The sequence below is a fragment of the Mirounga leonina genome, unplaced genomic scaffold, assembly GCF_011800145.1.
Source record: "Mirounga leonina isolate KUSES-001 unplaced genomic scaffold, KU_Mleo_1.0 Mir_108, whole genome shotgun sequence".
NCBI classification, from domain to species: Eukaryota; Metazoa; Chordata; class Mammalia; order Carnivora; family Phocidae; genus Mirounga; species Mirounga leonina.
This window is the reverse complement of record NW_023270237.1, coordinates 5,353,266-5,365,323: the sequence shown is the minus strand read 5'-3', so window position 1 is coordinate 5,365,323 and position 12,058 is coordinate 5,353,266.

Sequence of the window (12,058 nt, the reverse complement as noted above, 5' to 3'; positions counted from 1 at the left end):
CCTCCAGACAGTGACTGAGAGATCTGGGTCACTTCTGCATTATGGCTCTGCTACCCCTTAGCGCCTCCATGGACTCCTCTGCTTGATCATCACTCAGCCATCAAGTAAAGAGAGACAGCAAGGAAGATCATTCAGGACTATAAAACATACAATTGTTTTATAAACAAGTCTGGAAGTGGTCTACATTATTTGCCTCCACATCCCATTGGCCAGACCTAGTCAAATAACACAAACCTAACTGCAGGCAAGACTGGAACATGAGTCTTCTTGTGTATCCAGGAGGAGGAAAAGGATCGGGAGCATCTAGCCAATCTCTGCCACGCAATGCCTACTAACAGTAGTCCATATTCTGCAATCTGTAATCTGCCTCTGTTTTAATTAAAAATCATAAAACTTCCTACAGTGGTTTAAGCACATTTTACAGTGTAGCTCCCAAAATATATTATTTTTATTATGTTAGTCACCCTACAGTACTTTACTAGTTTTTTCAAAATATATTATTAAAAACTGCAAAAAATATTTGAATGTCATTATTGGAATAGCTGATTCTCACTAAAACTTTTAGAAATGAAGGACTCTCTGGTAGTATGTGAACTGGTTTTTTTTTTTTTTTCGTTTTTAAAGATTTTATTTATTTATTTATTTATTTATTTATTTATTTATTTGACAGAGAGAGACACAGCGAGAGAGTAAACACAAGCAGGGGGAGTGGGAGAGGGAGAAGGCTTCCTGCTGAGCAGGGAGCCCAATGCGGGGCTCGATCCCAGGACCCTGGGATCATGACCCAAGCCGAAGGCAGACGCTTAATGATTGAGCCACCCAGGCGCCCCAGTATGTGAATTGTTAAAAAAAGCTATTCAAAGTTCAGAATGCTTAAATTTAGCAATTCCATCCTGGACTTTGAAGGGTAGCTAAGCTCTCACTCTTATAATATGTCTTGTGAGCCCATTTTTGAAAAAGCTATATGATAGAGAACAATGTGAAGAATGTTTGGGCTATAAATTCCAAAACTTATTAATGAACTTCTAATGCATCATTTACAATCTAAGATCCATTCTAATACTGTATCTTTCTGCACACCTATGGCAGACCCAGTAGAAAATCTATTGACCAATGACAGCTAGTTTTGAGCATTTCTGAGGTACCTCCTCCACATACATACTTTTTTATTTCCTCATTGCACTTTTTATCTTCATATTCTTACTTTTCAACCCAAGATTTATAACCTGCATTTTGTTTAAATATTAGCACCTCTTCTCAATGTTCTAGACCAAGGAATTTCAAACCTGTGATTCCCCATTGATTTTTGTGAGTTGTGGAAGTTTCAAAACTTTCTGATGTGTCCATCTGGCATTCGACTCTCTCCCTCCCTGTTTCTCTTCCCTTCTATAGAATATGTAATAGCTCTGCTTTATAATTACCCTGCATGTAACTTTCTCTTTGTTTAAAAATTTTTTTCCAATAGCCATGACAACATTTTAAAGCTTACTCTAAGGAAGACTATCTAAACATGAAACAGATGAATAAGTGTATCTTGGGCAAAATAACTTACAGATATGACAAAGAAAATTAGAGTAGACATATGTTTGTGGTTCAGAAAGCATGTCTGTCCAAATGTATGGGAGAGGATTTGTATAGATAAAAAAAAAAAATGGCTGTACAGAAGGGTATTGTCTAATTGTTACATAAGCAACTGAGAATTCTGGGATGACACCCAACCTCTTTGGCTGACGAAGTAGCTTCAACTAGATGCCTGAAATTGGAAACAAATGATGCCAGGTGGGTAAAAGAGAAAGTTGATTCCATCTACTTTACCATGTCATTTATTTCTGGGACAAGACAGACATGCATATATATATACATGGATCAGCATCAAATGATCATCGTGTTTCATTTGTTTGCAAAGCTGTCTACAGATATTGGCATTGAAAACAGCTCAAAATTTAAGCAAAAGCAGCCTTTTATGAAGAAAATTAATGTAAACCATAGGTTAAAATCAGCGTAGAAAGCATTATTACCATATTTCAAATAACTAACGGTAAGGAAAACTATGAAAAGAAAAAAGAAGTTATAGGGGCACCTGGGTGGCTCAAGTTGTTTAGTGTCTGCCTTTGGCTGAGGTCATGATCCCAGGGTCCTGGGATAGAGTCCCGCATCCTCCCTCTCCCTCTGCCTGCCGCTCTGCCTACTTGTGCTTTCTATCTCTCTGTCAAATAAATAAATAAAATCTTTAAAAAAAGAAAGAAAAGAAAAAAGAAAAAAGAAGTTATAGAGAACCCCAACCATGAGATCTACTATTAAAATAAAAAATAGTCCTACTATTTTGAGTCAATAGTGTTACTTATTAAACTTTGGTCAATAATGTCTTTTCATATAATCCACCTTTTTTTTCCTCTATGAAGATTTTTTTTTAATTTTATATTTGTCATGTAATCCAGTGTGTTAATAGTTATTTAAAAGCTGATTAAAATAGACTTACTTTATGCCCCATCTTTATACAAATGGTGGAGCCTCCTCAGCTGGAACTGCTGCCGATAAGTCATAGTGTAGACCTTGATCTCTGACCACTTTTGGAGAGTAACCAAATCAAGACAGAAAAATCTAATTTTGCCAAAGACCACATAGGAAGTTCTTGGCAAAGTCAGATGAGAAAACAGAGTTCATGAACTCCAAGGGCGGACATTTTTAACCACTGCTTTTGTTCCTTGTTTTGGGAACCCCTTTCCAAAAAAACGTAGAAAATTCTGGAATTTTGCTTGTTTTTTTTCCATGATCAGTTTAATAGGATGGTGCAAAGAGCTCTGCACTAAGAGTCAGAGACTTAGACTCTTTAAAAACAAAACAAAACAAAACAACCTTTGTTTAATGGAACATTTAAATGAATCCTTTGACCCATCACTTAGTTTTGAGAATCTTAAACTCATAGTTTATCTTATTTCACCTAAATCCCATTGAATTCCTTCCTTCCATAAAATTTTGAAGCAAAACCAAGACACATCATTTCATCCATAAATATTTCGGTATGTATCTCTAAAAGATGTGTCTTAAAAAAGTAACCACAATACTGTTACCATACCTAAAACATTTGATAATAATAATTTAATGCCATCAAATACACAGTGTTTAAAATTCCAACTGTCTCAAAATACAGTAATTTTTAACAGTTTGTTTGCATCAAGATCCAAATAAATTCCACTCATTGTGATTCACTACATGTTACTTAGGTCTTTTAAAAAATTTCTAGGCTTTCCTTCCATCTTTTTTCAGATTTGTAACTTATTTGGTGAAGAAGGAAACCAGTTCATTTCTCCAGTAGACAGAGGTTGGATTTTGCTGACTGCAACCTTGTGGTATTGTTTAACATGTTCTTTCTTTTTTAAATCAGTGGTTGAATCCAACAGGTTTGAAAAGACTCAGATTGCGTTGGCTTTGGTAAGAGTATTTAAGGAATGGGGTATGTTTCCATCAGGAGGCACTAATATCTATGTAACTCTTGTTTTACCATGTTAGCAGTCATTGGTGCTCAATGTATAGATTGCATAATGAGGGTATCATAATTCTATTAGTCCTTCATTTCTTAGGCAGAATACGAAGAAATTTTCCCTCATCTACTATACAGCTCCCCAGAAGTACAGTTCATAAAGCAAAGGCAGGATAAATTCTTAATTCTTTTTATTATGTTTTCAAAATAGTACATTGGGCTACTAGTGTCCTACAATGATGATTAACTGGTTATTGTTATTTGTTACTGTCATTATGAACTCATAGGAGTTCATAGTCCAGTGGCGGAAACAGATGTACACAGATAATTACAATGTAACATGATTTGGTACTATAGAAAAAGTAAGTAAATGCATCTATGGGCATCTAGAGGTGAGAGTATCTAACTACTTTATTGGGTATGATAAAAGCCTCAGAAAGGAGACAATGCTTGAGTTGAACACTGAGGGATGAAGGTCACCAGGCAAAGAAAATCAAGAATTTGGCCACCTCTGCTAATAGTTCCAAGCTTTTTATCTTGTACAACTAATAGAGTTGTGGGAAATAGACGAAATTCACTAAGTCAGGATATAAAAGGGATAAGCAGGAGGAATCATGTGATGGGATGGGAACTATAGGAATGTAAAAAGAATTCAGTTTTTATGTGTTGAGTTTGTGACGCCTATGGGATATCCAGGTAGAAATGTTTGGCAGACATCTGGAAATAATGGTCTAAATCACAGGTAAACCTTGCTTGTCTGGACAGGTCAATTTAAGATAGCCCAACATGTAATACTGAAGTCCTGCAAGTGGCATGGGATCCCTTAGGAGGGTAGAACAAGAAGAGAAGGCACAGAAGAATCTACCTTGATATTTAAGGGATCTGAAGAGGAAGGGAAATCTACAAGGAATACTGAGGAGCAGAGAAGTAAGAAATGGTATGACACCCAAAGGAGGGGAGAATTTCAGAATACACAGAGAGGTCTAGGAAAACACCAACTGAAACATAGCCACTAGTGACTTCATCAAAGCCTGTTTCAGGGCGCCTGGGTGGCTCAGTTGGTTAAGCGGCTGCCTTCAGCTCAGGTCATGATCCTGGAGTCCCGGGATCGAGTCCCGCATCGGGCTCCCTGCTCAGCAGGGAGTCTGCTTCTCCCTCTGACCCTCCTCCCTCTCATGCTCTCTGTCTCTCATTCTCTCTCTCTCAAATAAATAAGTAAAATCTTTAAAAAAAAAAAAGCCTCTTTCAGTTGGTTGGTGAGGACAAGGAGCTACACTTCAGTGGACACAAACTGAATGAGAGGTGCCGAAATAGAGACAGAAGCAAAATTACTTTCTTCAAAAAGTTTGGTAGAGTCTGGCCGTATGAAAACTCATCATTATAGATTGTGTCCCATATGTAGCATAAAATCAACCAACCAATAAATATTAATCGTGAGCTGATAATATGTATGCCATTGTGCCAAAGTACTACTAGTATAAAAAATGTATTCTTGACACAGCCCTTGCTACAAAAGAGACAATTGTGAAGGAGAAAGTATGCAAATTTATAAATGCATGTTTAAAAAGAAAGCTTTTCAGAAACCCTAAGAAATCAGATTAAATAAGTATTTTAAAATATGTTGATCTCTATGATACCTAAAACTGTACAAAGAATGCACACAGGATTCTAAAAAAAAACCCTAAAACAAGGAAAATGTATGCTGTTTAAAAAGGGAATATAAAATCCTGATGCATAGAACAAAAGCCATTCTACGAATCCGTATATTTAGGAGTCTTTTGATTAGGAACATAGCACGAGATTCTTGTATTTATTCATTAAAAGATCAGCTTCAATCACATTGCCTTACCTGCCACAGGTAGGCTGTGCATATGGATTCAGTACAGTGTCTGTGAAGTATTACAATAAACACATTCCTTATTAACAGTCCAACAAAGTCAGCAGTGGTTATTGAAATGCAACATTCCATGCGGAGGCCCCCTCCTCAGCCTTTTCTCCCCTGTCCATTGACTTGCAATGAAGACTTTTCATATTTAACAAAAGGACCCTTGTAGTTCTTTTTTAAGATTTATTTATTTATTTATTCATGAGAGACAGAGAGAGAGAGAGAGAGAGAGAGAAAGGCAGAGGGAGAAGCAGGCTCCCTGCTCAGCAGGGAGCCCGACGCGGGACTCGATCCCAGGACCCCGGGATCATGACCTGAACCGAAGGCAGACGCTTAACCATCTGAGCCACCCAGGCGCCCCGGGACCCTCGGGACCCTCGTAGTTCTAGAAGTGGTTTTTCACCAGCCTGCTTTTGGTCAGCTTGCTAATTACAGCCTACTTCAGATTTAAGAGGAGAATAGAACTGACCATGAACTTTGGGTTACCTGAGGGCTCCCTTTCAGCAGCATCCTGAGCTCTGAGGGGTCTTGGCTCTTGCTGCCCTCGTATGGCAGCACTTTGAAATCAGGAACCAGGTCTCAACACAAGCAAATTTTTTGGCAACACAGAGCCAAAAAAATATACATCAACATAAAAGGAGTCACAGTTGGAGGGGACCACCTCCTTCCCTAAAAAGGACACGTTTCCATTTACTTTTAATTCTATCATCCACAGTAGGGTTACAAATAAGAGGTCAAGGATGACAAACAAGCGGAAAGATCATCCATAACACTGGATCCATCTGTCTTTTCCTCTCCTTCTTCAGACTCAGTCCTGGCCTTGAGTTTTGTAGGGTAGACATAATGGACGCTGGGCCGTGCTCCCAATGAAAAGATTCTCCATGTGTTTTGGCAGGTGGTTCGCACCTGGAAGAAGGTTAGGGAAATATTTTCCCTGCTCCCTGTTTGCTAGAGAAAAGAGACCTCACTGGATGGTTCTGAGATTGGATCGTACAGTTCTGCAGTCTGACTAAACTGGGCCTTTTTGGTCAGCAGAACGGGCCCTTGAATAAGCCTTTCAAATATCTTGGTGCAAGGAACTTCAGTTTCATCTGTGGATTATATAATGACCTTCTTTCCTCTAGCTCCTGAGACCAGATGGCTAAGTAAATAAATAAATTACAACCAAGTCTGTTTCTATGTTATGACTGGAATTTGAGATAATTCCTTTAATCAGCCATCCAAGGAGTTGAGTCTTCTTTGTGTCCTGACCTAGAAGTGGAATCTTTCACCATGACTTTCAGAGTCCTTTGGTGATAAGAGATTTTTCAGTATCAGTGAATATAAAATCAAGTTTTATTACTGAATTTTCTGGGGATGAGTTAATGAAAACCTCTGGGTCCCATTTTCACTGTGGAAATAGCTGCTGACCTTTAAGAACTGTTGAAGAATTGGGGAGGAAAATATAAAATTATATCATTGTTTTATTTTTTTTATTTTTTAAAAGATTCCATTTATTTATTTGACAGAGAGAGAGAGCACAAGTAGACAGAGAGGGAGAAGCAGGCTCCCTGCTGAGCAGGGAGCCCGATGCGGGGCTCAATCCCAGGACCCTGGGATCATGACCTGAGCCGAAGGCAGCTGCTTAAACAACTGAGCCACCCAGGCACCCCTAAAATTATATCATTGTTTTAGTCTTAAAACAGAGATTTCAAAAATAAGCCAACTTATTAGAATTCAAAAGGGAACTTCAAACCTCAAATTCTCAACCCACTTTTTTTTCAGACAGCCAGATGCTTCTCTTCCTTTCACATTAAGAAATATCAAGTACTTAGATAGGGAGCTGCTCTACTCCTATCAAAGATTCAAAGATGACATAGCCATAAAACAAACCATAATGGCTGACTTGAAATTGCTGATAAAAAAAAAATCCTATGAGCCCAAATCATACTATTAGAATAAGGAAATATTGTTTTTGTATTAACAATGGATGGTCCATTAAACCCCTGGATTACTGAATTAATTAGCTCTTGAGAACGCAGTTGAACAATAATCAGAAACCTTAGTGCAAAATACACAGTGACTTATTGTATATCAGTAGTTGTAAACTCCAGCTCTATTAAAATCACAGGAGAGGGGACATTTCAAAAATATTGACTCGCAGGCCCCACTCCAGAGATTCTGATATAATTGGTCTATGAGAGCTCTCAGATCACATTTTTTCAAAACTACTCCCACCCCCCCATCCCTATCCAGGTGTCTCTAATGTGCAATCAGGTTAAAAGCTCCTGATCTAGATTGTCTAGCTTTTTATGATACTGAACTTTTAAAAAAGATTTTATTTATTTATTTGTCAGAGAGAGAGCAAGCACAAGCAGGGGGAGGGGCAGAGGGAGAAACAGGCTCCCTGAGCAATGCCCGGGGCGGTGTGTGTGGGGGGGCGTGCTGGATCCCAGGACCCTGACATCATGACCTGAGCCCAAGGCAGATGCTTAACTGACTGAACCAGCCCGGCATCCCTATGATACTTAACTTTTATTTATAATTGATACAAGCAATAAAGAGTGACAGGTATACTTATAAAATATTTCTGTTATGGGGTGCCTGGGTGGCTTAGTCGGTTAAGCATCCGCCTGAGTCTCCTTCTCCCTCTGCCCTTGCCCCTGCTTGTGCTCTCTCTGTCTCTCTCTCTCTCTATCAAATAAATAAATAAAATCTTCTAAAAAATGCTGCTATGATAATTTATTCTAAATCACTGTTCTCTGAACTTAATGGTTTAGAAAATCATAATTACTAAGCAAACATAAAATAGCATCTACTTAGTGTCTATAGCAAGTAAAAAATATAGTTATGTGTATGGATGAGGTACAAGATGACTTTTTTATTTTTCAGTAAAATTGTTGGTAAAACCCTGGAATGAAATCATAGAGTTTTCTATTTCTCTACTACACTGAGGATAGAAGTTAAGTAAATTCCCAGGTTCATCTCATTTATGATAGATGCTGGCTAGAACCCATATCCCTAGATTCTAGTCCTAATGTTCTTTCAAATATTTCCCTGATTTTATTTTTTAAACATAAAGGTTACTTTTTGGGAGTAATAAAAGACACCACAACCAATTACTTGAAGCTTATATAAACATTAGAGACAGTTTATAGAACATTTGTCAAGTATATGGACTCTGGGATGAGATAAACCATGGTCTAAGTCTGACTTTAAGGTGTACCACCCATGAGATCTAAATCTACCTCCACTTCCTCATCAGGAAAATAAGGATATTATAATATAAAAGCATTAAGTAGCAAAATGGATGAAGGTCAATTTCTCTCCTGTTCACATGACATTGTTTCCAACCCTAAGACCTAAGAAAAAGGGGAGTAGACCCAGATTTCTCTGGTAAATTTGTTAATAAACAAACCATAAAGGCAAAACATATATCTGATAAGGGGTTAGCATCCAAAATATATAAGTAATTCATACAATTCTATAGCAAAAAAATATCTGATTAAAAAATAAGCAAAGGAACTAAATGGACATTTTTCCAAATAAGACATACAAATGGCCAACAAGTACATGAAAACATGCTCAATAGTACTAATCATCAGAAAAATGCCAATCAAAACCACATGAGATATCACCTCACACATGTTAGAATGGTTGTCATCAAAAAGAGAAGGGATAAGTATTGGTGAGGACTTGGAGGAAAGAGAACTTATGTGTACTGTTGGTGGGAATGCAAATTGGTGCAGCCACTATGGAAAATAGTATGGAGTTTCCTCAAAACATTAAAAATAGAACTACCCTATGATCCAGCAGTCCCACTTCTGGGAATATATTTAAAAGAAGTTGAAATCGTTATCTCAAAGAGATATCTGTATTCCATGTCCGTCGCAGCATTATTCACCATAGCCAAGACACAAAAAGAACCTAAGTATCTGCTGATGGATGAATGGATAAGAAAATGTGGTATGTACAATAAAATATTATTCAGCCACAGAAAAAAAGGAAATCTTGCCATTAAGTATAAAACATGGATGGAACTTGAGGGCATTATGCAAAGGGAAAGAAGTCAGAGAAAGACAAATACTGTATGATGTCACTCATACGTAGAATCAAAAAAACATCAAACTCAGAAACAAAGCAGAATGGTGGTTGCAAGGAGCTGAAGGGGCTAGGGAAGGACGGGAAATGGGGAGATGTAGGTCAAAGGCTTCAACCTTTCAGCTATAAGATGAATCATTTCCTGGAATCTAATGTACAGCATGGTGACTGTAGTTATCAATACTGTATTGTGGGCTGCCTGGGTGGCTCAGTTGTTAAGCGTCTACCTTCCGCTCAGGTCATGATCCCAGGGTCCTGGGATCGAGCCCCGCATCGGGCTCCCTGCTCAGCGGGAAGCCTGCTTCTCCCTCTCCCACTCCCCCTGCTTGTGTTCCCTCTCTCGCGTAGTCTCTCTCTCTCTCTCAAATAAATAAATAAATAAATAAATAAATAAATAAATAAATAAAATCTTTAAAAAAATATTTTATTTATTTATTTGAGAGAGAGAGAATGAGAGAGAGAGAGAGAGAGCATATGAGAGGGGGGAGGGTCAGAGGAAGAAGCAGACTCCCCGCCGAGCAGGGAGCCCGATGTGGGACCTGATCCAGGGACTCCAGGATCATGACCTGAGCCGAAGGCAGTCGCTTAACCAACTGAGCCACCCAGGCGCCCCAAATAAAATCTTTAAGGAAAAAAAAATACTGTATTGTACACTTCAAAGCTGTTTTGAGAGTAGAGCTTTAATGTTCTCACCATAACAACAACAACGACGACAAAATGATGATTATGTAAAGTAAAAGATATGTTAACTAGCCTTATTGTGGTAAACATTTCCCAGTATATACATGTATTAACTCATCACACTGTATACTTGAAACTTACATCAATTGTATCTCAATAAAGCTGGAAAACAAACAAGCAAACAATGAAGTTCTTCACATTGGTTCTTCTACATACATTTCAATAGCCGGCATGTTATAACAGGGTACTAACTCAGATAATGGGTGTGAATCATATAGATCAATGCCTAGAATATAGAATGCACTCAACAGTATCATCTTAAACTGCAACTATTACGCATTAAGTAATGTTGCTCAATGAGGCAGATGGCAGTGTTTTGGGTTTTTTGTTGTGGTTGGGAAGTAAATGTGTTTCCATCCTAAATAGTTTGTACTATGTGGAACATTCTTCCATGGAGTCCAAACCACTTCATGGTGCTTAATTAGTAACACTGTGAATCAATCAGACAGTCAGCGTACTTGTGTGCAAAATTGCAAAGGAAGAGGACACCATTTTTATCCTCAAAAAAATCTACAACTTAGTGAAGAGAAAGGAAAAGAAGATGAGCTCTGCCAGCCAAGGGAAGTATTGACTGGCCAACTGGCTGAGCCTATATTTGATATTAATGTCCCTCATGTCACCTACTCTATTCCCCAGACATGAGCTACAGTAGCATTTGGAGAATTAGGAGAAATAGTATCTGTGGGTTTATTTAACACGTCCGTTCCATTTGTACTGTATTTTGGGTGAAGGAGAATTAATTTAACCAAGAAAAGAAACATTTTGATGCCCTTACCCATCAAATAAACTGACTTTCTGCCAAATGAATGTGATCACAGGCCAAGGGTGAGCTTTCCAATCAGGAAACCAGAAAAGGACAAGATGACACCAGGCTCATTTTATAGGCTTTGTGTTTGATTAATAGCACTGTAAGAGATTTAAAAAGAAAAGAGATTGTACTAAAATGATGTCACCTACTTACAGAAAAACTACATTTCAACACGCCTATAATAATATCAAGGTTACAGCTGACAAAATACATTCCAGTCTTAGAAAAGAAAATCTATCATCTTCATTCTTTAATTACCTTACTTTTGCAATCAAAGATTGAAGCTATTCTATTTCGTGTTTGTGAAAAAATTTCTGCAAATGGTTATAATTACCTATAATTTCATTTGAGGCAAATGAAGCTTTCAAATAAAAAGTGATTATAGTATATTAATTAATTAATTAATTAATTAATTAATTTTTATTTTTTTTAAAAGATTTTATTTATTTATTTGAGACAGAGAGAATGAGAGAGACAGAGAGCACATGAGAGGGGGGAGGGTCAGAGGGAGAAGCAGGCTCCCTGCCAAGCAGGGAGCCCGATGCGGGACTCGATCCCAGGACTCCAGGATCATGACCTGAGCCAAAGGCAGTCGCTTAACCAACTGAGCCACCCAGGCGCCCTCATTAATTCATTTAAAAAATATTTATTGCAAGCCTACTATGAGCGAGGCACTGTTCTATGGAAAATAAGACAGTGTCTCTACCCTTACAGACATTACAAACTGGGAAGACACCCAGGTGTCCCAGACACAAAGATTATTAATGAAGTACAATGAAGAAAGTAAACACAGACTATAAAAAAGAATGATGGCGAGATCTTCTTTACATGGGGATCAGGGAAGTCCTCACTGAAAACGTAACATCTGAGCCAAGACCTAAGTGATGAGAAGACAGTGCCATTGAAAGTCAGGGAAAGAGTTATTTATGCAAAAAGAATGACACATGCAAAGGTCCTAATGCAGAAAAAAGCTTTAGTAACTGACAGAAGGACAGTGACTGGCCCTCTCTAGAAGCAAGAGAGACAGTGGCATATGGCTTGAAGAATCAGAGGGGAACATCAT